A 25702-nucleotide genomic window follows, 5' to 3' on the forward strand; every position below is an offset into this window, starting at 1 on the left:
TGATAAATCAGCAGAGAAAAGAAAACTATTGATTTCAATTCTGATAATGGGAACATTATAATGAAACATTTTCTATCCATGAACTCCATTCTGCTCTTGATCAAGCTCATGACACTGCTACAGGAGCTGATAACATACATTATCGACTCCTGAAGCACTTACCAGAATCCTGCCTAGAAACTCTTATTATTATTTTTGATGATATTTGGACATCGGGTAACTTTCCTCCCTCATGGCGTGACGCCATAGTAGTACCAATACCTAAACCTGGACGTAATCATACCGATCCGTCCAATTATCGACCTATTTCACTAACTAGCTGTGTTTGCAAGACCATGGAATGCATGATAAATAAACGACTTGTTTGGTACTTGGAAACAAATAATCTTATCACAGATATACAAGCCTGGAGCCTGCAAAAGCAACCTTAAACCTTGATGATGGACAGAATCAAGAAGTGTAAGACTTTGTCTTGGGTCTTTTAAAAAATTCCCCGTCAGACGGTTTTCAGAGTTGTCCCGTGATTCCATACGCGCCGCCATGTTGGTTGTCATTCGCGTCCCCAGCAACCATAGCGTCACTAGCAACTGTCGTCTACTCATACGTCTATCTGCCTCTGTCTGTCATCTAACCATCTGCCATGGAGAATTATGCAAACCTACTCGTTAAAGTATCTCGCGCACGATATCTCGAGAAGACTGTTGTGATAGACAACGAAGATCCATACAGGATTCCCAGATCGGAATGGAGTGACGACCACAAGTATTTGCCGGCAACAAGCTACGTCGACATCGTCAACTATCTGGTGTTCAGCCCAAGTCCTTAAGCTTTTTATAGTTTATCCGACATGAGAAACTACAGGAGTCTGGAAGCATATGACAGATTTGTGTGTGGTTGGGTACGAGACATTGTCTCCTATGTGCATTTATCCGATGGAAAGATGGAAAGGCCATTCACGTCGTCATGTCAAAGGTAAGTAAACGTAAACAAGTTTTACCGTGCCGAGAGCCGCTATGCGACCGTATACACATCGCACCTTTCGTATACAGTTTACCCAAATCAACAATTGTGTGTTTGGCATATATGCAATGATAATCAAAATATATAGGTTCTGTTTATACTAAGTACAGCAATGTTTTAATTATGGTTTCACAGATTTAATAACAGTAAAAATTATGTTGAAATGAAATCCAAAATGTCTTCAGCCTGTTGATAAACATCTGTACATGCTAATTGCCTTCAGCATTATGCAATGAAACGCCTTTGTGAAATTCAAACATTTCATTTCAATCAAGTTTGAATACCGCATGAAACAATGCCTGAGCATTGTACTGTTTTTTTTCACAGGTTATGCATTCACAGCGCTTAAATGAAGCTCCGTCACAGCCCTGGTTTATCACTAGGGTTCTCACGAGTACTCGGGACCGAGTCGGGTAAAGTGAGACTCGAGTCCAATTTGTTGGACTCGAGGCCTCGGAAGGGAGATAACTCTAACCTCCCTACATTACCAACATGGACGACGGTGAGAAAAAACCGAACGTTTGGGCTCATTTTGATCTCGATTTGGTAACTAAGAAAACAAAATGCCGTCTCTGTGGCATATCTCTTAGTTACGCTGGTAGTACAACTAGCTCAATGCATAAACATCTCTCTTGCAAGCGTCCGCAATTGAGTACAGTCACTTCTAACAAAAAGCAAGCAACTCTAGGGCAATTTGGAAGTTTTGTTAGCAAAAGTAGAAAACCTGTAGACAGGAATTGGTATGAATCAATCACACAAAAAGCAATGCTAATGTGCGTCAAAGACATGCGACCTATCAGTATTGTTACAGGCGAAGGGTTCAGAGCTTTCTGTGGGGCATTAAATCCCAACTACCAAGTGCCGTGTGCCGCTACTATACACAACTACTTAATGTAATCATATGAAGACATTAAGGGGGACCTGATTTCTATACTGAAAACAGTACCAGCCGTTGCTCTTACTACGGACATGTGGACCAGTGTAGCTACACACGGGTACATAACTGTCACAGGCCATTACCTGAGTAATTGGCCATGGAGTTTAAAATCGTGTGTCCTAGCTACACGTCGGGTAGAAGAGAGACACATCGGCGAAAATATTGCTGCAAACCTGCTATCGATACAACAGGAATTTTGTATCCAATCTGTGTCTGGCATAACGACAGACAACGCTTCAAACGTGTGTTGCGGATAGATCAGCTGGATATCCTCATGTTCGCTGTTTTGCCCACTCCCTCCAACTTGCAGTACACGATGGATTAAAAGTATCAGGCATTGAAAATATGCTCATGCATGCCAGAAAGCTTGTGGCATTTTTTGCAAAGTCAACATTGGCTACACAATTCCTAGAAAATCATCAAAAGCTCCTTGGAAAAAGTCCAAAACATGTTGTTACAGATGTAGTTACACGATGGAACTCAGTCTACTTTATGCTGGAAAGACTATCTCTCTTACATGGGGACATCGTTGCTGTTCTGCATGATCAATCAATTAAGAAACACAAACATCTGGACTTGAAAAATAGTCATTGGGTACTTGTTGACCAACTGGTTTCAGCCCTGAAACCACTGGTTTCTGCCACAGAGGTACTTTGCAGTGAAGAATTCCCGACTTCTTCCGGAGTCTACCCGCTCGTCTTTGCTCTGGTCGACAACCACCTGATTGCTAAAGACCTTGACTCCAACATCGTCTGTGACATGAAGACAAGGATATCAGCTGGACTTTCTTCACGCCTGTTTCCTGACGGTTTCCTGGTTTCCCCAACTATGGTAGCATCTGCACTGGACCCATGTTACAAGAACCTGAAATTTCTGAAGCCAGAACAGAGAACCGAAGTTCAAGCTGCTGTTGTGAGGCTGATAACTGAGATTGACAATAGTGCTGAAACAGTTACTACGCCAACAGTTGTAAAGGAGGAGCCCCACTCTCAGTCTCAGTCATCAGAACCTAGCCCCAAGAAATTCAAGTTCTCAGAGTCTGGAGATGCCATGTCTTTCCTACTAAGCGATATCATTGAGATCTCAGATGAGTACGAATTTGAAAACAAGCGGGATGTCACCAAAGTATTCAGACTTCTTGGGTGCGCAAACAAGAGTCAAGGAATGGTCAACCCTGAAATCACTCTCATTATCTTGGTGGAGGGAGAACGAAATCCACTATCCCCGTGTGGCTAAACTTGCCCAGCGTTACCTTTGTATCCCGGGAACGAGCGTGCCTTCGGAACGTGCTTTCTCTGCGGCTGGCTCACGATTACGAGACAACGATCTGCCCTTAGTTCTGAAACTGCTGATGCGATAATATTCCTCAACAAGAACACTAGGAAACCATTGCTAGATGCAAACACTCCCTCGACTTCAACCTTGAATATCAAGACAGAGAAGCCTGAGTATGAAACCCCTGCCCCCACCCCAGCGGAGACAACCACGGCCCCCTCTGAGTCTGAGTCTGATAACGTCCCAGCTTTGCCTGTTCTTCCTGACATCTGAAAGAAGTGATAGTGTTTATGTCTCAAGTGTTCACTGTTTCACGAGTTCAACTTTTAACGTGCTTACTGTTTAGTAATCTTTACAGGACTTGATTCAATGACATTAATCACTGTTGATGACTACTAGTATTCATACACTGTAGTGAAAAATACCTTTAAAGTTTCAAAGGAAGTAATTAGTGTTATTTTGTATTCTGTAATTAATTTGATCTAAAGGAAGAGTTTATAAAAATACTGAATCATGAAAATATCGTTGTTTTATTACTAATTCTTTATATAGTCTGGTTCATAATTATTGAGAATTTTTCTTCTTACTTTGAGCTATCCTAACACCTCAACTGATTCACTGATACTTAAAACTAAGTAATGGTATAAGGGAGGTAACTCTTCTTGGCCTACTGAGTATAGTACAATTAGAGTTACCTCCCCTGAATTTGTAGCAGACGTCATTTTCCTCAGCACTGTCAACAATGTCTGCTGAAGATAAAAGAAGGTTGTTTTTTGAGTTGTGTAATCAAGGAATTGATGATGTAAATACATTGGCAGAGAGAACAGGAACTCCTCTTTCTACTGTGTATAGGATTAGGAAGAATTTTAAAGAGGGAAAGGATTTTGGGCACCAGAAAGGAGCAGGGAGACCCAGAAAATTGGACTTCTCAGATCGCGTCCGGCTGGGAATTTTAGCGTCTGAAAAGCAAAGGGCAAGCATCTCCAACATCAGGTATGAAATGATAGAAAGGGGATCAACAGTTGTATTAAAATCTACAGTTAGAAGAAATTTGATTGATCTTGGATGGGAGAAAAAGACTGGAATTCCTTCTCCTCTCATGAAACAAGAACATAAAGACAGGCGTGTTGAGTGGTGTTTGGCACATGAAAACTTTGACTGGGAAAATGTGATTTTTACTGATGAAAGCTCAATATGGGTATATCCCAGTAATGTGAAAATATGGACAAAGTCTGCGTCAGCACCGTTGTATCGACGACCTAAATACAGCCCAAAGTTTCATGTATGGGAAGGGATATCCTTATTAGGAACGACCCCGCTGTGTGTGTTTGAGGGAAATCTGACAAGTCAACGCTACACTAACATATTAGATAATTTTCTCCTTCCAAGTGCACGTGTTTAAATGGGAATGACTGGATTTTGCAGCAAGATAATGATCCTAAACACACCGCAAAACATGCCAAGCAGTGGTTTCAGGAGAAAAGTGTGACTGCATTACCATTTCCTGCATATAGTCCTGACTTAAATCCCATTGAGAACATTTGGGGGATGATGTGAATGTGTGAATCAAAAGGGGTTGACAAAAATTGAAGACATGAAGAGAGAAGTGGTCCGATACTGGGACAGCATAACTCACGAGACACTAACCTCTCTGATAGGAAGTATGCCTACCCGTCTTAGACTGTGCCGTGAAGCTCAAGGAGACTTGATAAAATATTAAATTGTTACCTACACAACATGAAAAGGTCAGTTCACTTTCACAATACATTCAATTTTATTTGATTTGTTCTCGTTTAATAATATGAAATGCTTTAGCTATTCTCAATAATTTTGAACCATACTGTATATATATATATATACGTTCAATTATCCAATCCCGACTGTCACAGTATAACGTATATATTACTAATTGGTACGTTAATGGTACTGCAATTAAAGAAAAGATATAATTTCCATCGATATTAGTGAGTGAGTGAGTGAGTTTAGTTTTACGCCGCACTCAGCAATATTACAGCTATATGGCGGCGGTCTGTAAATAATCGAGTCTGGACCAGACAATCCAGTGATCAACAACATGAGCATCGATCTGCGCAATTGGGAACCGATGACACGCGTCAACCAAGTCAGCGAGCCTGACCACCCGATCCCGTTAGTCGCCTCTTACGACAAGCTGGGTCACCTTTTATGGCAAGCATGGGTTGCTGAAGGCCTATTCTACCCCGGGACCTTCACGGGTCCCATCGATATTAGAGTAGTATTACGTTTAGTTTACACATCTGAGAGTTTGGTATTCTTTTCATTAATTTCACCTCTACTTGAAAACGTATTTACGACATCTTTTATCGATGAATCCCTCAGAATCAATGATTATAGTTTTAGAAGGACGTATGATATTGAGAATTACATGAATAAATTATTTGCGAAAACTCTAAACTAAAAGGTTACTAATCGTTTAACATATATTACAAGTCATCAACAACAACTAGATAGAAATAACAACAGAATTTTAATAGTATGCCTGGTCATGCATCAACGAATGAATTATGTATAAATACAACAACAAAGTAATGATTCATAAATCATAATCGCCTTGATCACGGATCACATTCAGCTTTTTATATCATCCTATCCCCGTATTTCTGTCGTCTGCTATATCTGAAATAAACAAACAAATTAACTCTCGGAAGATAGATCTATCACTTTCGTTTGAGACCATTCGGGAAAATCAGTCACATGGTCAAATTTCTAAGAAATGATTGGTTGATTACAGTATGCAGATTTATCCATCAATAAAGTTGATTTATTTTCGAAGCCAATGCAATATCACGCTCAATGATAATTAAAAAAGAGAGCAGAATTTAATGTCAAATAATGAAAATAACATAGAACAAGTTTAATATCAGTTTTTGTTTTTATTCGTATCATTAAAAATGGCGGCGATCTTCCCCTCGCTTCGTTTCTGTCTTTTTTGTTAGATCGACTATTACATCAAGTGTATGTATGATAGTACGTTGTCCGCTAAACGTCATGTTTATTTGTTTGTTCTAGAAAACCATCTAATTGTCGACCCGTGAAGGTCCCGGGGTAGAATAGGCCTTCAGCAACCCATGCTTGCCATAAAAGGCGACTCAGCTTGTCGTAAGAGGCGACTAACGGGATCGGGTGGTCAGGCTCGCTGACTTGGTTGACGCGTGTCATCGGTTCCCAATTGCGCAGATCGATGCTCATGTTGTTGATCACTGGATTGTCTGGTCCAGACTCGATTATTTACAGACCGCCGCCATATAGCTGTAATATTGCTGAGTGCGGCGTAAAACTAAACTCACTCACTCTAATTGTCGACTACTCGGGTCCGAGTCGGGTCAAACCCCTCGAGTACTCGAGTCCAATATTTTGGACTCGTGAGAGCCCTATTTATCACTGATGATACTGGCAAAGTTTTATCGGCTCTTTGTAACTGTAGGGCAGGTTTGTGTGAATCATGCTCACATGTGGCAAGTATGATGTTTGCTGTTGAAGCTGTTGTCAGGCTGAGAGAAACTGCCACTGTGACACAGCAGCCTGCATACTGGAAACTCCCAGCTTCTCTTAACAAGATTAACTATGCATGTCTAAAAGACATTGATTTCACCTCATCAAAGACTTTAAAGAAGAAACTTGACCTATCAATTGGATCTTCCACAACATGTTCGACTTTATTAAATGTTCAACAAATCAAGGAATTAAAATCTGCATCGACCGCAAATTTTCAAAGCTTCCTTCACGCTATCAGTGCAGATAGACCATCTTGTCTTGCAGTTTACAGTAATTACAGTGATCAGTATGTACCTGTTCCATTACAACCAGAGTTTCCTCAAGTGATCACAGAGCTATTTGATGAAACTATGGTTGGCATCCCGTACAATGATGTATTACAACACTGTCACAATATCTTAAGTCATTTAAACATCACATCAGATGAAGTTTTGGCAGTTGAAGCTGCAACAAGAACCCAAGCATGTTACCCAGTTTGGTTTCAGTTCAGGGCTGGCCGTATAACTGCATCAAAGATGATGAGTGTCAATCGTACATCACTATCCAACCCCTCGAGGAGTTTGATTCGCCACATCTGTTACCCATCTGAGGTCAAGTTTTCTAATTAAGCTAGGCACCCGTGAACGGCCACCTCCTCGTGGTGGGTGCTGGGTAACGCTGAGAGCCGTTCACCCCCGTTGTGGACCCGGGGGGGATATTTGGTCCACCAACCCGTTTGCCGTGGGTTGCGGCCCTGTGTCGGCGGAGGAAGGGATCCTGGTGGTTGAGGGCAATAGGGGCCAGTAACCGTGTTCCTATTGCTCAATACACCACTTTGGCCCTGACTTCGCCTAGACGGGTGGTAGAACTGGCCCGGTTCTATCAATCGGCTGGTCACGCAATGCTCTGTGCATAGTGAATATTTTGAGCACATTTTCGTCGTATTTGGGTGTTTGCCTCTTTACTTTCCATTGTTCAAATTATTAATATGTTGAAATGCCTAGAGTCCTATGCCAGAAGGCTGTGGCTCATGGGCCAATCTGGTGAGGTTGACCTCCAAATTCGGTGTGTTTCCAATTTCTTGTCACTGGGCTGAACCTCCCTGGCATGTACTTTGGTATACAAATACTGCTGTTTGTGTCATACTCACTGGAGTATAACATCCCTGTATCCCTGGTGTTTGTATTCTGGAGACCCAATGCAATTAGACACCGTCCTGGTTGACACTCCGTGGTGGGTGGGGAGCAGGGTTGTTGAACCACACTTTTTTCATTATGTCTCAAATACACTCCGGTTCAAAAAGACGGCATTTTGATGCAAGTTCGTCTGATGATGATCATGGCATTAATGTAGATTCCTGGGCTCGATTTATCGTTATTGAGGCTTTAGATCACAATCCAATTAAACTGAACCCTTTTGCAATTTCAAAAGCTGTCAATGGATATTGTGGCGAAGTGAAAAATGTTACTCGCCTGCGCTCCGGCTCTTTGCTAGTGGAATGTTTAGGTAAACAGCAATCTTTGAACCTTTTGTCTATTAAACAGTTTGCCAACGTTGAGGTTTCCGTTTCAGAACACAAATTATTAAATTCCTGTAAAGGAATTGTACGCGATCGTGCTCGATGTCTATCTGACATGAGTGAGAAGGATATTGTTGCTGAAATGAAGAGTCAAGGAGTCACTGATGTGAAACGTTTCACTAAAAAGCAAAATGACAATGTTATACTGACCAACACCTATCTCTTCACGTTTTCCCTTCCAAAATTGCCAACAAGTGTTAAAGCAGGTTATTTCAATATCGGTGTTGAGGTTTACGTTCCAAACCCTGTCAGATGTTACAGGTGTCAAAAGTTTGGCCACGGAGCAAAGAACTGCAATCGCAACACTGTGTGCTCTCGCTGCGCAAACTGTAACGGAAAACATCTGGCCTCTTCCAGATCATGTCCAGTTTTCGAACATGAATCGAAAATTCTTCAACTTAAGTGCAAAAACAACATTTCATATCGTGAGGCTAAAAAGTTATTGATGTCACAATCATCTGCATCTTCTTCGTCAACTAAAACTTTTTCAGCAGTTGTATCAACTCAACAATCTAGACCAGCTCCGGTGACAGTATCTGTAGCTTGCCAAACAACACTTTCCTGGGTCGAACAACAAGTTACACTAGACACAGTAGCTCCAAATCCTCAGCTTGAGGCTAAAACGGCAACATCAGCATCTCAAACTGATATTATGCCAGACAATACAGCCAACAAGGCAGTTCAGGGCGCAGCCCAGTTATCCAGAAAAGAAAAGAAACAAATGGGAAGAAAAGCCAGGTCCCTCCAGCACTTGGAGGTACCTTCTTCACTTCCAAATACTGTTGAGGTTCATAATTCATTTGAACCTCTTGACATGGAGATTAGTCCCTCGCACATTGAGAAGGATAGCAGACCTCAATCCCGATCTCAAATTAAGCCCCCATGAATGACTCACATATCATTTAGTGGAATTGCAGAGGAATGCGGAATAATTTTAATGATTTACAATTGCTTATACAGGATTTTAAACCTTCAGCTCTATGTTTACAGGAGACATATTTACCAAATACTGAGAAACTTGACTTAAGGCAGTACAGTTCATACAATTTCTTCTCACCCCCGGGTGTTAAAACAACAGGAGGTTCTTCGATTCTGGTGAGACAAGGTATTATTCATAGCCCGGTTTCTCTGAATACCCCCCTCCAAGCTGTTGCTGTCCGAGTAACTTTGCACATTGTCCTTACATTGTGTTCACTCTATGTTCCTCCTTCTTCATCTCTTCAGCATGCTGATCTTCAGGCGTTGTATGATCAACTTCCCAAGCCCTGTATCATCATGGGAGATTTGAATGGACACAACCCTCTTTGGGGAAGTGCACACCCTAATAATAAGGGGTAAGTACTGGAAGATTTTCTTGCCAACAATGACATATGCCTCTTTAATGATACATCCAACACGTACAGTATGGTTCAAAATTATTGAGAATAGCTAAAGCATTTCATATTATTAAACGAGAACAAATCAGATAAAATTGAATGTATTGTGAAAGTGAACTGACCTTTTCATATTGTGTAGGTAACAATTTAATATTTTATCAAGTCTCCTTGAGCTTCACGGCACAGTCTAAGACGGGTAGGCATACTTCCTATCAGAGAGGTTAGTGTCTCGTGAGTTATGCTGTCCCAGTATCGGACCACTTCTCTCTTCATGTCTTCAATTTTTGTCAACCCCTTTTGATTCACACACATTCCTTCATCACCCCCCAAATGTTCTCAATGGGATTTAAGTCAGGACTATATGCAGGAAATGGTAATGCAGTCACATTTTTCTCCTGAAACCACTGCTTGGCATGTTTTGCGGTGTGTTTAGGATCATTATCTTGCTGCAAAATCCAGTCATTTCCATAAAACACATGTGCACTTGGAAGGAGAAAATTATCTAATATGTTAGTGTAGCGTTGACTTGTCAGATTTCCCTCAAACACACACAGCGGAGTCGTTCCTAATAAGGATATCCCTCCCCATACATGAAACTTTGGGCTGTATTTAGGTCGTCGATACAACGGTGCTGACGCAGACTTTGTCCATATTTTCACATTATTGGGATATACCCATATTGAGCTTTCATCAGTAAAAAACACATTTTCCCAGTCAAAGTTTTCATGTGCCAAACACCACTCAACACGCCTGTCTTTATGTTCTTGTTTCATGAGAGGAGAAGGAATTCCAGTCTTTTTCTCCCATCCAAGATCAATCAAATTTCTTCTAACTGTAGATTTTGAAACAACTGTTGATCCCCTTTCTATCATTTCATACCTGATGTTGGAGATGCTTGCCCTTTGCTTTTTAGACGCTAAAATTCCCAGCCGGACGCGATCTGAGAAGTCCAATTTTCTGGGTCTCCCTGCTCCTTTCTGGTGCCCAAAATCCTTTCCCTCTTTAAAATTCTTCCTAATCCTATACACAGTAGAAAGAGGAGTTCCTGTTCTCTCTGCCAATGTATTTACATCATCAATTCCTTGATTACACAACTCAAAAATCAACCTTCTTTTATCTTCAGCAGACAGTGCTGAGGAAAATGACGTCTGCTACAAATTCAGGGGAGGTAACTCTAATTGTACTATACTCAGTAGGCCAAGATGAGTTACCTCCCTCATACCATTACTTAGTTTTAAGTATCAGTGAATCAGTTGAGGTGTTAGGATAGCTCAAAGTAAGAAGAAAAATTCTCAATAATTATGAACCAGACTATATTTACATCCCGGTACAGGTACTTACTCATCCCTTGATCTGTCCATGACAGACCCGGATCTTCTGAATCCGTTTGAATGGTCAGTCCACAATGACCTGTGTGGCAGTGATCATTTTCCAACCATTCTCAAAGCTATTGCTCCGTCAGATGCTCCTCCATCATCAAGGTGGAATTTTAAAAAGGCTAACTGGACTTTATATAAAAGTCTATGTGCTGACAAACTCACACCTGAACTTTTTCATGATATACCTGATGCCATACAATGTTTTTCAGATGAACTAAATAACATAGCTGAAGAGTGTATCCCAAAGTCCTCTGCAATTTCACATGTGCGTAAACCATGGTTTAACATTGAATGCAAACAGGCTAGGAAGGCACGGAAGAAAGCTGAAATGTTTTTCCGTCGCCATCCCATGGTCCATAATTTGGACAAATTTAAAATTTTAAATGCCAAAGCACGCCGTACTTTCAAGCAAAATAAACGCCATTCTTGGCGGAACTAGGTATCGAAGATTAATTCGCGCACACCAATATCAAAGGTATGGAATATGGTCCAGAAAATCAAAGGTAAGGGCTCTAAATCTAGCGTTCACCATCTCAAAGATGGGAATCAATTATTGACCAATAAATCAGATATTGCAAATAAATTAGGTGAAACGTTAGCCAAACATTCTTCCTCATCTAATTATGTACCCGAATTCCGAAAATATCAAAAACTGCAAGAAAAGAAAACTATTCATTTCAATTCAGATAATGGGGAAGATTATAATGAAACATTTTCGATGCATGAGCTTCATACTGCTCTTGACCAGGCACACGATACTGCTTCAGGCAGTGATGGTATACATTATCAGCTCCTCAAGCACTTACCTGAGTCTTGCTTAGAGGCGCTCTTACATATTTTTGATGACATTTGGACAACTGGAACATTTCCTTCGTCATGGCGTGATGCTATTATTGTTCCCATACCTAAGCCCGGTCGTGATCATACTGATCCCTCCAATTATAGACCAATATCACTAACTAGCTGCGTTTGTAAGACCATGGAACGTATGATAAATAATCGACTTGTTTGGTACTTGGAAACCAATAACCTCATAACAGATATACAATGTGGTTTCCGTAAAAACAGAAGTACTGTCGATCATTTAGTACGCTTGGAGTCTTTCTTAAAAAATGCCATTATTAACAAACAACACGCAGTGTCGATCTTTTTTTGATTTAGAGAAAGCTTACGACACGACATGGAAATATGGAATCTTAAAAGATTTACATGACTTTGGATTACGAGGTCGCAATTTATATCCAACATTTTAAATGACAGGCAATTTCAGGTCCGCGTGGGTTCTACACTCTCTGATCATTACAGTCAGGATCAGGGTGTTCCACAAGGCAGTATTTTGTCTGTTACATTGTTTAGTATCAAGATCAATAGTTTATCCAAGGTTTTAAATGATTCAGTCGATGGATCGTTATTTGTGGATGATTTTAATATTTCTTGTCGAGGTAAAAATATGCGTACTATTGAACGCCAACTGCAGTTATGCTTAAACAAAATAAACAAATGGTGCCTCGAAAACGGCTTTAAATTTTCTAAATCAAAAACCAGTTGTATACACTTTTGCCGTAAATACAAACCCCATAAAGACCCAGAACTATTTCTAAGTGGCAGCCCCATCAAAGTTGTCAAGGAAGCTAAGTTTTTAGGTTTAATTTTCGATTAACATTTGACCTTTTTGACGCATATTAAATCCCGAAAAGCCAAATGCCTAAAGGCACTTGATTTATTGAAGGTTGTTTCTAATTCAAAGTGGGGAGGGGATCAGACTACCCTCCTTCACTTATACAGATCACTCGTTCGCTCAAAACTTGATTATGGCTCCATCGTATATGGTGGAGCCTGCAAAAGCAGCCTGAAGCTATTAGATGCTGTCCATCATCAAGGTCTAAGACTTTGTCTTGGATCCTTTAGAACTTCACCTGTTGACAGTCTGTATGTTGAGGCCGATGAACCATCTCTTACACAACGTCGTATTAAATTGTCCTTACAATACATTACTAAATTACACTCTAATGAATCTAACCCTGCATATAACTGTGTGTCCAATCCCCTTTATGAGGATTTGTACGACAAGAAGTCTTCTCTTGTTCCACCTCTTGGGCACAGAATTAAACCCTTTCTTTCTTCAGCCGGCATTGAGCTTAAAAACATAGCTCCCTCCCGTCTTCTTTCTTCTCCTCCATGGCAGTTGGTTAGACCACAAGTTGACCTAACATTAACTACATTTAAAAAATCAGAAACTAATGAATTACAGTATAAACAAGAATATCATCAATTGAAACATAAATATAGCAATTATACATCCTTATTTACAGATGGGTCCAAGGACGGTGGTGCAGTGGCTTGTGCCACTGTCATCGGATCCAGAACAATATCTTCTAGATTACCAGATAATAGTTCTATTTTTACAGCAGAAGCTAACGCCATATTAACAGCTCTTAAATATATTCAAAGACACCCTAAACGTAAACAATATATAATCTATTCAGACTCTCTTTCTTGTCTTCAGGCGATTAAAAATTTATCATGTAAACATCCACTTTTAATTGACATTATTGAATTGTATAATGATCTTGCAACTGGCCAATGCGACATCGTCTTTTGTTGGTTACCTAGCCACGTAGGAATTTCAGGGAATACACTGGCTGACATTGCTGCTAAGGCAGCACTCAACAAATCTGTGACTCCCTTTCTTATTCCATACAGTGATTATAAAACTGCAATTAGATCCTATATCCGTGATCTGATGCAGAAGAAGTGGGACACCCAAGTGGGTATCAATAAATTGAAATAAAACCTTACATTGGTTATACCCACTTGGGTTGTCAGTCCAGATTTGAAGAGGTCATACTACGACGATGTCGTATTGGTCATACAAGGTATACCCATGCATACCTGTTGAAAGGTGAAGATCCTCCATTTTGCATCCCTTGTGATGAGAGAACCACGGTCAAGCATATCCTGCTTGACTGTGTTGAATTCTCCATCATAAGGGATAAATATTTCAATGTAAAAACACTTTCGGATCTTTTTAACACAGTCAATACTCATTTAATTATTGGATTTTTAAGGGAAATTGATTTCCTTGTTGAATTATAATTGATATGTCCTGTAGATAGTTGTATTTTAATGGTTGGTAGTATAGATTAGGAACATTGATCATTAGTGGCTGTACCCTCAACGGGGGTTGAAGTATTGTAAAATAATTGTCCTCCTGAGAGGGTACATAAGTCCCAAAATTTTCAAAGTAAATTTATACTTTCCAGGACTTTTAAGTGTAGTATTTGTGTTATTTTAATTTTGGCTACAATTTCTTACAATCGCCAGCGGCTGAGGGGATGGTGTAAATCCAACTAGGGACCATGTAGGTAGCAAAGGTACTGTAAGTCCCCATGGTCCCTAGTGTGGTGATCTACCTTCTGTTGTTGGCGATCTATAGCCTGTTTTTATACTGTATTGTCCATATAATGATATCAGTTTTACCTTTCCACACTAGTTTTAATGCTAATTGTGATATCCTAGTTGTTTTACTGTCCTTCGTTGACAGGTTTTATAATGGACACAATAGTCGTTTTTATTGCTGAATGTTCTCGTCACGATATGGCTGAAATAGTGCCGATGTGACGTGAAATATTAACTCACTCACTCACTCACTCACTCACTCTAATTAAGCTACGAGATGGGGATGCAGCCATGAAGTAACAGCTAGGGACACCTATGAGAAATCGTCTTCTGAGCGTCACCATAACTTCAGTGTTGAGGAATGTGGCTTATTCCTCAGCTGTGAGTATCCACATCTTGGTGCAACTCCTGATGGGATTGTTGACTGTGGTTGTTGTGGAAGGGGCAGTCTTGAGATGAAGTGTCCATTCTGTGCAAAGGATGACTTTGTTGACAATAGTATTGTTTACTTAGAGGAAGTTAATGGGTCACTGCAACTAAAAAGGGACAGTCAGTGCTATTACCAGGTGCAAACACAGCTATCTGTAACTAATTATGATTACTGTGACTTTGTTGTTTGGACAAACAATGATGTGTTTGTGGAAAGAATTACACCTTGTCTGGGTTTCTGGAAACCAGTAACTGAACATGCAATGCAGTTTTTCACATCTGTAATTCTACCAGAGATTGTTGCACGACACTTCTTCAACACCAGTTACAGGGTTGCTCCAGAAAATGTTGATAAGGAACTGTTTTGTACATGCCAGAAGATGGATGGAAATACGTTGGCTGTGATGGGAAAGAATTTACTGTGAGGTGGTTTCACTTCAAGTGTGTTGGTCTTGTGGGTGAGCCGAAAGGGAAATGGTTTTGTAGAGACTGTTCAACAAGTAACATGGGAAAGAAGCGGAAACGCAACAGTGAAGAGTGATGTACTTAAACATTATCTCATCAGTGTAACTTTACATTATGTGCCTCAAGCCTCGCGGACACCAAGCAACTTGTTCTGATTTCTTAAATGACAAACCACCTCCATATTGAAGTGAACTTACTCAAGTCATATTTTGTTGGCACTACACCAAGGCTAACATAGAACAATAACAATTGAACAATAACACAGATAATGTTACAGCATGTTCATATAGATTTATTACTATAAATGACTGATTGTATATACATGAGCAGCAATTCATAGTCATGTGTGTGATATATTTTCCATTGAATTGTGAACTTGGTATAAGACATCAACAGTTGCGGAGATAATTATTCAGCTGAATTATTGTGTGAAACAAAATATCAGTATAGTCTTTTGAATTTGATGTGATTTCACTTACCAATAATGATTTGACCTATGATCTGTCTGAATAATGACAACACATCTTGTTGTGATTTAGACCAGTAATATACTGTGAAAGCTGTCCCAACTGTAATTGCCAGATGATTTGCTCAACTATGCACATGAATAGAATGAAGTAATGTATTATCTCTTGCCACACAATCTGTATAGAAAGTTTTATGTTATATAGCCTAGTTGTAATGCCAAATGCAAACGTTTTTAGGAACAAAAAGTCATTTTCCCCTGATCACAATGCCAATTACGCCGGCAGCATGTATTATACATACCTTAATTGGTTAACTGACATTACTTCCTTCTAAGAGGTTGACAGCAACCTAAAGTCTGCAATTACCAAACATCACACCGATTCCGACCAAATGTGCATTTTGATAAATGATATTTTGCAGGGCTGCTGAAGTATGATGTGGGCAAGTGGTATTTTGAATTAACTAGCCATCCTTGCCAGTAACTTTTCACAATTAATTCTCACTGAACACATCTATGATCATTAATGATGAAAGTATCATTTGTTATCTAGTTAATAATGTGCCACATTGATCATGGTGTTGTCAGAAACATATTAATTACTGAAAATGCAGTCATAGACAATGACACTTCTGCTCAACATGGAGGCCAACTGGCCTAAAGTACATTTAATATAGACATATACAGTGAGTGCACAGTACTCAAAGTGGCAAGTTTCATTTTCGGAAGATACATAAAGAGTGTGTTTCTCATCAGCTGATGCCAACTACCAATAATATTTAGCATGTGTTATGTTAACATGATAGAAGGATGAAATAATCTTCTTGCGGCTTTAAGAGTAATAGAAAGAAATAAGCAAAAAATGATACTCATCCTCGACTTACCATAATTGACACTTAGTGCATACTAACATTCTTCTGTCAGCAGTGGCACCCGTGGCGAGCCACCTCCTCGTGGTGGGTGCTGGGTAACGCCAAGAGCTCGCCGACACCCCCGTAGTGGACCCGGGGGGATATTTGGTCCACCAACCCGTCTGTCGTGGGTTGCGGCCCTTTGTCGGTGGAGGACGGGAGTCTGGGGGTTGAGGGCACTGGGGGCCTGTGACCGCGTTCCCTTTGCTCAACACACCCCTTCGACCCTTACTTCACCTAGACTGGAGGTTGAATGGGCCCGGTTCAACCAATCGGCTGGTCATGCTGAGCCCTGAGCACTAAATTTCATTGCTCTATCATATTTTGGCTTGGTTCTATTTGGATGCAATGTTGAAATGTTCTATTTTGTGTATAAGATAACAAATCAATTTTCAATTTTGTGAAAATTTGCCTAGATGCCAGTGCCAGAAGGCGATGGCTCATGGGCCAAACTGGTAGGCCTTACTACTGGTGTACATCATCTCTATATCCCTGGTATCTGTCTGATGGACATCCACAGGCAATAGGATATCGCCTTTATTAGCACTCGGTGGCGGGTGGGGAGTAGAGATGACGAAACTTAATCATACAACCATGGCTTTTCCAACCCCCATCAAAAAATCAAAACGTACACTGGAAGTTGATTCAGAGAATGATGATATGATTCCTATATCAAAATCAGTGGAGTATTGGCCCCGATTCTTGGTGATGGAAACACCTGATAAGACACCAATCAGATTAAACCCTTTTGCGGTTGCTAAGGGAATTTATGGAATTGCAGGTGATGTAAAAACTATCAAACGTCTGAGGAATGGATCTATTCTCATTGAATGTGCCAGGCGACAGCAAGCCACGAACCTAATGTCAATCGAGGAACTTCTCGGTATATCAGTGTCAGTATCTCCTCATAGATCATTGAACACCAGCAAAGGCATCATAAGAGATCGTGATCGACTCTTTGATGACATGTCAGAGTTGGATATAGTTTCAGAAATGCATGATCAAGGGGTTACGTTTGTGAAACGATTTACCAGGCAACAAGCCACTGAAACGTTCAAAACAAACACTTACTTATTCTCTTTTTCATCTCCAACGGCGCCAAAATCAGTTAAAGCAGGGTACTGCAACTTGCATGTTGAAATGTACATACCAAACCCATTGAGATGCTTTAAATGTCAAAAATTTGGTCATGGGTATAATTCGTGTAAGAACAAAACCACGTGCGCACACTGTAGCCAAACTTCCCATGTTACAGAAGATTGTGTCAGTGATGTTAAAAAGTGCCAGAATTGTTCTGGAGCACACTCATCATCGAGCAAAGCCTGCCCAGTATGGAAAAAAGAAATGGAAATAAGTAAAATATAATGTACAAAAAATATTTCTTACACAGAAGCAAAGAAACTGGTATCCAATGCAGACCAGACTGGAACATATGCTTCCGTTCTCAAAAATCCAACAGTTTCCTCAGCAACAGTTCAGTGTCAAACAGATTTGACATGGATCAGTTCTGTAAATCCTGAGCCCAACTCTTCATCTGAGTCTTTTACGCAGACAGCAGATCCATTCCCAGCTGAACAGATTTCTGATTCTTCAGAACCTACTTCTGTGACACCTCCGCAGAGATCAGGATCACATAATGATTCATCACCTAACTCCCAATCTAGGAAAGAAAGGAATGCTTTAGCAAGACATAAAATTGACTCTTCCTCTCGCAACAAACAGACCGAGAGGATATCCAAAGGGTCAAATGATCCTGTTAAACTTTACTACAAGTTTGGATCACTGGAACGGATGGATGTTTCTGAAAACATCCATCGCAGGACAAGTAGTCTATCGCCTAAAAGAAATGGGCGTGCCAGATCTCCAGTCAATCCGCCAAAGAGATGAATAGTTCATAACCTTTAATTCAGTGGAATTGTAGAGGATTTAAAACAAATTTTAATGATTTACAATTGCTGGTCCAAGACTACAAACCATCAGCTTTCTGTCTGCAGGAAACATATTTAAAGCAGACAGATACAATAAAATTACGTCAGTACAACTCATATCATTGTTTTTCTCCCCTAGGCGAAAGGGCCACTGGAGGATCTTCTATCTTGGTGAGAGAGGGAGTGATCCACAGCCCTGTCAAACTGAACAGTAATCTCCAGGCTGTTGCCATTCGAATTACATTAAATGTGGTGTTTACACTGTGTTCGTTGTACATTCCTCCTTCTTCTGGTCTTCATCAATCTGATCTTCAGTCATTATATGATCAATTACCTAAACCGTGTGTCATCATGGGTGATCTGAATGGCCACAATCCGCTCTGGGGTGGTCTACACACAAACACTAAGGGCAAGGTCCTAGAAGATTTTCTTACAAATAATGACATGTATTTTTAATGATGATTCAAATACATATCTACACCCTGCTACAGGCACATATTCCTCACTTGATTTGTCATTGACAGATTCAAGACTACTCACCGAATTCGAATGGTCAGTTCATCATGACCTTTGTGGAAGTGACCACTTTCCAACTATACTTTCATTCATTCATCCAGCCGATATTCCACCTTCGACAAGATATAATTTTACAAAGGCAAATTGGTCTTCATTTGAGACATTATGCCTACGTAAAATTACACCAGAATTAATTTCGAATACTTCTGATCCGACTGAAATCTTTTCAGAAGCACTACTGGCAATTGCAAATGAAACTATTCCTAAATCCTCTACAAATCGACATATACGTAAACCATGGTATACTGACGACTGTAAACTAGCTAGAAAAGCTAGGAGGAAGGCAGAAAAATATTTCCGTAATCACCCTACAGTCCACAATTTAAACAAATTCAAGATATCAAATGTTAAAGCCCGACGTATCTTCAAACAATCGAAACGCCAGTCTTGGCAGACGTATGTATCTAAACTCAGTTCTAGAACTCCAATGTCTAACGTTTGGAATATGATAAAAAAAAATTAAAGGAAAAGGTTCCGGATCTCATGTTCACCATCTGAAGGAGGGTAACACATTATTAACAGATACAGCAGATATCGCAAACAAACTTGGAGAATCGTTAGCTAAACACTCTTCCTCATCAAACTATACACCAAAATTTCAGAAATTTAAAGACCAGGAAGAAAAAAAGAAACTTCATTTCACTTCTGATAACGGTGAGGACTATAATGAAGTTTTCTCCTTACATGAATTGCGCACTGCTTTAGGGCAAGCACCTGAAACAGCAACAGGGGGTGATAATATTCATTATCAGTTATTGAAACATTTACCTGACACTTGTCTTGAAGTGTTATTATGTATCTTTGACCATATATGGACTACAGGGACTTTTCCTTCTTCGTGGCGGAATGCTGTCGTCATTCCTGTACCTAAACCTGGTCGGGATCATACAGACCCTTCTAATTATAGGCCAATATCTCTTACCAGCTGTTTATGTAAGACCATGGAGAGAATGGTCAATAACCGACTGATATGGTACCTTGAAACAAATAATCTTATAACAAATATTCAGTGTGGTTTCAGAAAAAATAGAAGTACTATAGACCATTTGGTTAGATTGGAAACGTTTGTAGAGGATGCTATCATCAAAAAACAACATGCCGTATCCATATTTTTCGATTTAGAAAAAGCTTATGATACGACCTGGAAGTATGGAATTTTAAAAGATCTTCATGGAATGGGTTTGAGAGGCCGTTTGTGTCAATTTATATCTGAGTTTTTAGCAGATAGGCAATTTCAGGTACGTGTGGGCTCCACCATGTCTGACATGTTCGATCAAGACCAAGGTGTACCACAAGGTAGTGTATAATCGGTAACGTTATTCAGCATAAAAATAAACAGCTTATCTAAAGTTTTAAATGAATCCATTGATGGATCATTATTTGTAGATGATTTTAATGTGTCATGTCGTGGTAGAAATATGCACATGATTGAGAGACAATTACAGATGTGTCTAAATAAAATTAATGATTGGTCAGAAATTTTAAAATTTTAAAAATGGTTTTAAATTTTCAAAAACTAAAACCAATTGCATCCATTTCTGTCGGAAATATAAGCCACACAGAGACCCAGAATTGCATCTTGCAGGTACTCCAATTAAAATTGTAAAGGAAGCTAAATTTCTGGGATTGATATTTGATCAACATCTTACTTTCTTACCTCATATTAAATCTCTGAGGGCTAAATGTCTGAAGGCACTTGATTTATTAAAGGTTGTTTCAAACTCCAAGTGGGGAGGGGACCAAACGACCCTCTCCACTTATACAGATCACTCGCCCGTTCTAAACTCGATTATGGTTCCATAATTTATGGTGGAGCCTGCAAAAGTAATCTTAAATTATTAGATTCTGTTCATCACCAAGGTCTTAGATTGTGTCTTGGATCTTTCCGAACTTCTCCTGTTGAAAGTCTTTATGTAGAAGCTGATGAGCCATCTCTAAGACATCGCCGTACAAAACTATCCTTACAATATATCACAAAACTATATTCTACCAAGTCTAACCCTGCATACAACTGTATTTAATCCTCTTTATGAGGATTTGTACAACAAAACGTCTTCTCTAGTTCCGCCTCTTGGAGTACGAACTAAATCATTGATTGCTGCTGCCGGCATTGATCTGGATGGTAGATCTCCTTCTCGACTCCTTTCTTCCCCTCCTTGGCAATTGGTGAGACCACAAGTTGACCTAACACTGACCACATTTTAAAAATCTGAAACTAATGACCTTCAATATAAACAGGAATTTAATCAGTTGAAAAGTAAATATGACGCATACAAATTCTTACATACAGATGGATCCAAGGATGGTGATGCAGTGGCTTGTGTCACTGTTATTGGATCTAGAATAATATCTTCCCGATTACCCGACAATAGCTCTATTTTCACGGCAGAAGCTAATGCCATACTCACGGCTCTTAAATATATTAATAAGCAACCTAAATATAACCATTACACAATATTTTCGGATTCTCTTTCTTGTCTTCAGGCTATTAAAATTTGTCTTCTCAACATCCACTTGTAATTGAAATCATCGAATTATACAATGATCTTGCTACTGGCCAGTGCGACATCGTCTTTTGTTGGTTACCAAGCCATGTCGGAATCTCTGGTAATACAATGGCCGATTTCGCTGCTAAGGCAGCACTCAACAAATCTGTGACACTACTTCTTATCCCATACTCAGATTATAAAGCTACAATAAGATCTTATATCGGGGATCTGATGCAGAAGAAGTGGGACACTCAAGTAGGCATAAATAAATTGCATGCCATAAAACCCTATATCGGTTACACCTTCTTGGGTTGTCAGTCCAGATTTGAGGAGGTTGTTACTATGGCATTGGCCATACTAGATACACTCACGAATATATACTTTAAGGTGAGGATCCTCCGTTTTGTATCCCTTGTGATGAAGGAATCACGGTCAAGCATATCTTGCTTGACTGTATTGATTTTGCCATCACAAGGGATAAATATTTTAATGTCAAAACAATGAAGGATCCTTTTAATGTTAATTATCATTTAATCATTGAATTTTTAAAGGAAATAGAATTATTACATAAATATTGAATAATATGTTTTGTAAATAGAAAGCTGATATTTTAACCATGGTGGTAAGAATTGTCAACTGCGATTGTTAGTGGCTGTACCCTCAAAGGGGGTTAAAGTAGCGTACAATTATTGTCCCCCTGAGAGGATACGTAAGTCCCAAAACTTTCAAAGTGAAATCTAAACTGACCAATGTTTTAATCGTAGTATTTTTGTCATTTTAAATTTCGGCTACATTTTTCTACAATCACCAACGGCTGAGGGGATGGTGTAAATCCAGCTAGGGTCCATGCAGGTAGCAAATGTAATGTAAGTCCCCATGGTCCCTAGTATGGTGATCTACCTTCAGTTGTTGGCGATCTACAGCCCGTATCTTATATTGTATTGTCCAAATAGTGGTATTTGTTTTAACTCGCCACACTAGTTTTAATTGTAGCTGTGATATTCTAGTTGTTTTACTGTCCTTTGACGACAGGTGTTTATAATGTATACATATTTCATTTCAATATAGAAATGTTCTCGTCACGATATGGCTGAAATATTGCCGATGTGACGTTAAATATTAACTCACTCACTCATTCTGTCAGCAGTTTTAACAAAACGATTCAGTTGAATATTTAACTTATGTGAAAGACAATGAAACTTACATAGACCTCTTACATACACGAAAATGCGGTCATCTGTATCAGATGCAAAGTAAAACGTGGTTAATATTGCTTTTGAACATGTCAAAGTGGGTGCATTCCTGAGTCCCAAAGATGTCAACATTAAACACATGACCTGTCATTTATGTATTGTTCTTTTGCAAGTCTAACAAAATATTAGTAACCTTCACTCAAATGGAACAACTGATGGACACATGTTAGTAAGTGCACAGCAAACATGGACTATCTTGTCAAGTAAAGGATTAGTTTCATTATTCTTCGTCATCAGGTAATCAATTGGAATATTGCTGCTGAGCATCATGTACTTTTGACAGACACTACCAATAACTCTTTCTACATGGATTCTTACATTGGCAATTTTTCTCGTTTCCTCTACTTGAGTCCCACTTAACTGTGGTTTACCTCGTGTAATTGCTGGAATCCTTAACTCCGCCCCTACAGAACCAATAATTTCTTGTATATCAAAGCCTCTATCTGCTAATACTATATCACCATGGAGAAGATGGTTTGTAAAATCACTATTATTTGTTAAATACTTATCACTAGCACGACCTCCCCATCCCTCAGAAATGAAACTAACAGAACCTTGGGGAGTGATGCCAATGAGATATTTTACAGTATTGTGATGCTTGTACGTTGACCATGTATGGGTTCTAGCAGTCAAATTGGATGGTCTATCAATCAATATCTCAAAACAGTCTATGATAACAGACACTCTGCGTCCAAAATACCTTCTGAATACCATTGGCATTGTTTTCCTTAAATCTTCTCTATCTGGCCAGAACACAAGTTGTTTCAAGTTTATGTACAAGACATCCATAACCTGATTAAATGTCCTGGAAATAGTAGCTTTGCTGACACCAAACCTGTAACTTAGGTCAAGAGTGGGTAAATTCAATCTGAGTCTCATTAAGGTAATAATTAACTTTTGAAACTTTGTCAGAGATGAATGTGAAGACTGACAAATTCCATATGATACTAGATTGAACAATGCAATTAGTGTTACTAAAGAAGGCAGACCAGTGTAATATCGTACTTTATCATCATAACCCTCAAAGCCTTCAGTATTATTTGCTTTTATTTTATGAACTATCTTCTTAAGTAGATCATTTTCATGCTTTAAAGATTCATTTTCTGATTTAAGAACGTTCAGTTCTATTTTGCATCTTTCTAGTTTCTTTTCAGGTGTTAGATCATGGTCTTGATCTACTGGTTCAGTCTTGGATTCTGTCTCACAATGTTCCTCTTCAAGATGAAACCTCAGGTTCCGGAGTCTAGATGCTTCCTTGCGCTCCTAAATGACAAAGGACACTAGTTCTTTAGCTAATTACACTGTAGCTAACTCGCATTCCTGTAGCAAGTGCATTGAAAACAGTGTTACAAATTAACTCTAGGAAATCAAGAGGTCCCATAAATACACCTTATGTATATGATGTAAATATTTTGAGATTGATGAGAATATCTGTGTTACATACTACAGCAAAAATCAATTAACCTTACTTTCAAATTCCTCAATTCTACTTCCTTTTTGTGTTCCTGGATAAATCAGAACTGCCCAAATGAACAGAAAGACAGAACCATTTCCTTTAAATGTCACAAATGAGTTATAAATGAACAATACATAAGTAAACATTAAACATGTTTACTTTACCTGCAAACGGAAGAAACGAGAACCCTTGTTGTCATTGTCACCCTTGCCATAAACCAAGTTTCAAAGTTGGTATCCAGTCGGGATGGGTGTCCTGACACAAGGCCGAAGGAGAACCTGGAGAGGATTATACATTTTCATGATATCACCAGGATAATATACAATTGGATGCATGTACAGTTCAGGCATGTCCCCTACCTCAACACTGTTTTAAATTTTTTAAAAATCATCTACAACCTTTTGCCCTGATACGTACACAGATAATTCAGTGAAGCTTTTAAGCACTGCAATACCTTAGTGGCTCACAATCACCTCAGTGCCTTGTGAAAGGTATCCTAGGCTATTACAGATACTGCCGCCTTAATATCATCGTGCGAAGCGGGTTAAATTCGATGATTCATGTCGAAGCAAAAACGAATAAATACGTTCCGCCAACGCTCTTTAGGAAAGAGGGATAATTCATTCTATCGGTATCACATTACTGACAGAATAACGATTTTTTTTATTTTTAAAACAACCGAGGTACAACAGCCAAACCTTATTTCGTATTACGCAGAGTTATCGGCCATTCACATTGTACTTACCACCAACAAAATATCGCTGCACACACGCTTGTATCTGGTATCCTTCAATGCAGGATCCTCCCGATTGACAGCTGCAAACCACAAACGGCGCCGTTTCTGACTGAGATCTCTTGTTTTCTCATCAATATTACCTGTAATGGCCGGGAATCTGAAAAATCTCTTGTCTCGGCTCGCACGATTCCTACAATTAAACACCTCGCACGAAACGGGCATATTGGCAGCTGGTCGAATACGGCACTTGTTTACGTTTCGCGCTTGCAAGGTTGACAACCAACATGGCGGCCGCGCACTGCATCATGGGTACTGAAACCCCTCTATTGACAGTCTCTGCGTTGAGGCTGATGAACCATCTCTTGAGCAGCGCCATATAAAGTTAGCTTTACAGTACACTGGTAAACTGTACTCTAATGAATCTAACCCTGCATATAACTGTTTTCAATCCCCTTTATGAGGATTTATACAATAAAAAATCTTCTCTTGTCCCGCCTCTAGGACATAGAATTAAA

The 25702-nt window shown here is 39.5% G+C and overlaps 2 pseudogenes; one reads left to right on the forward strand and one right to left on the reverse strand.

The window, feature by feature from the left end:
- The first annotated feature begins 640 nt into the window (after nt 1-640).
- LOC137281427 (uncharacterized) lies at nt 641-15448 on the forward strand (annotated as a pseudogene).
- A 7682-nt stretch (nt 15449-23130) lies between these two features.
- On the reverse strand, nt 23131-25409 carry LOC137282710 (uncharacterized; annotated as a pseudogene).
- Between the last annotated feature and the right edge of the window lie 293 nt (nt 25410-25702).

Source organism: Haliotis asinina, chromosome 4 (genome assembly GCF_037392515.1).
Source record: "Haliotis asinina isolate JCU_RB_2024 chromosome 4, JCU_Hal_asi_v2, whole genome shotgun sequence".
Taxonomy (NCBI): Eukaryota; Metazoa; Mollusca; class Gastropoda; order Lepetellida; family Haliotidae; genus Haliotis; species Haliotis asinina.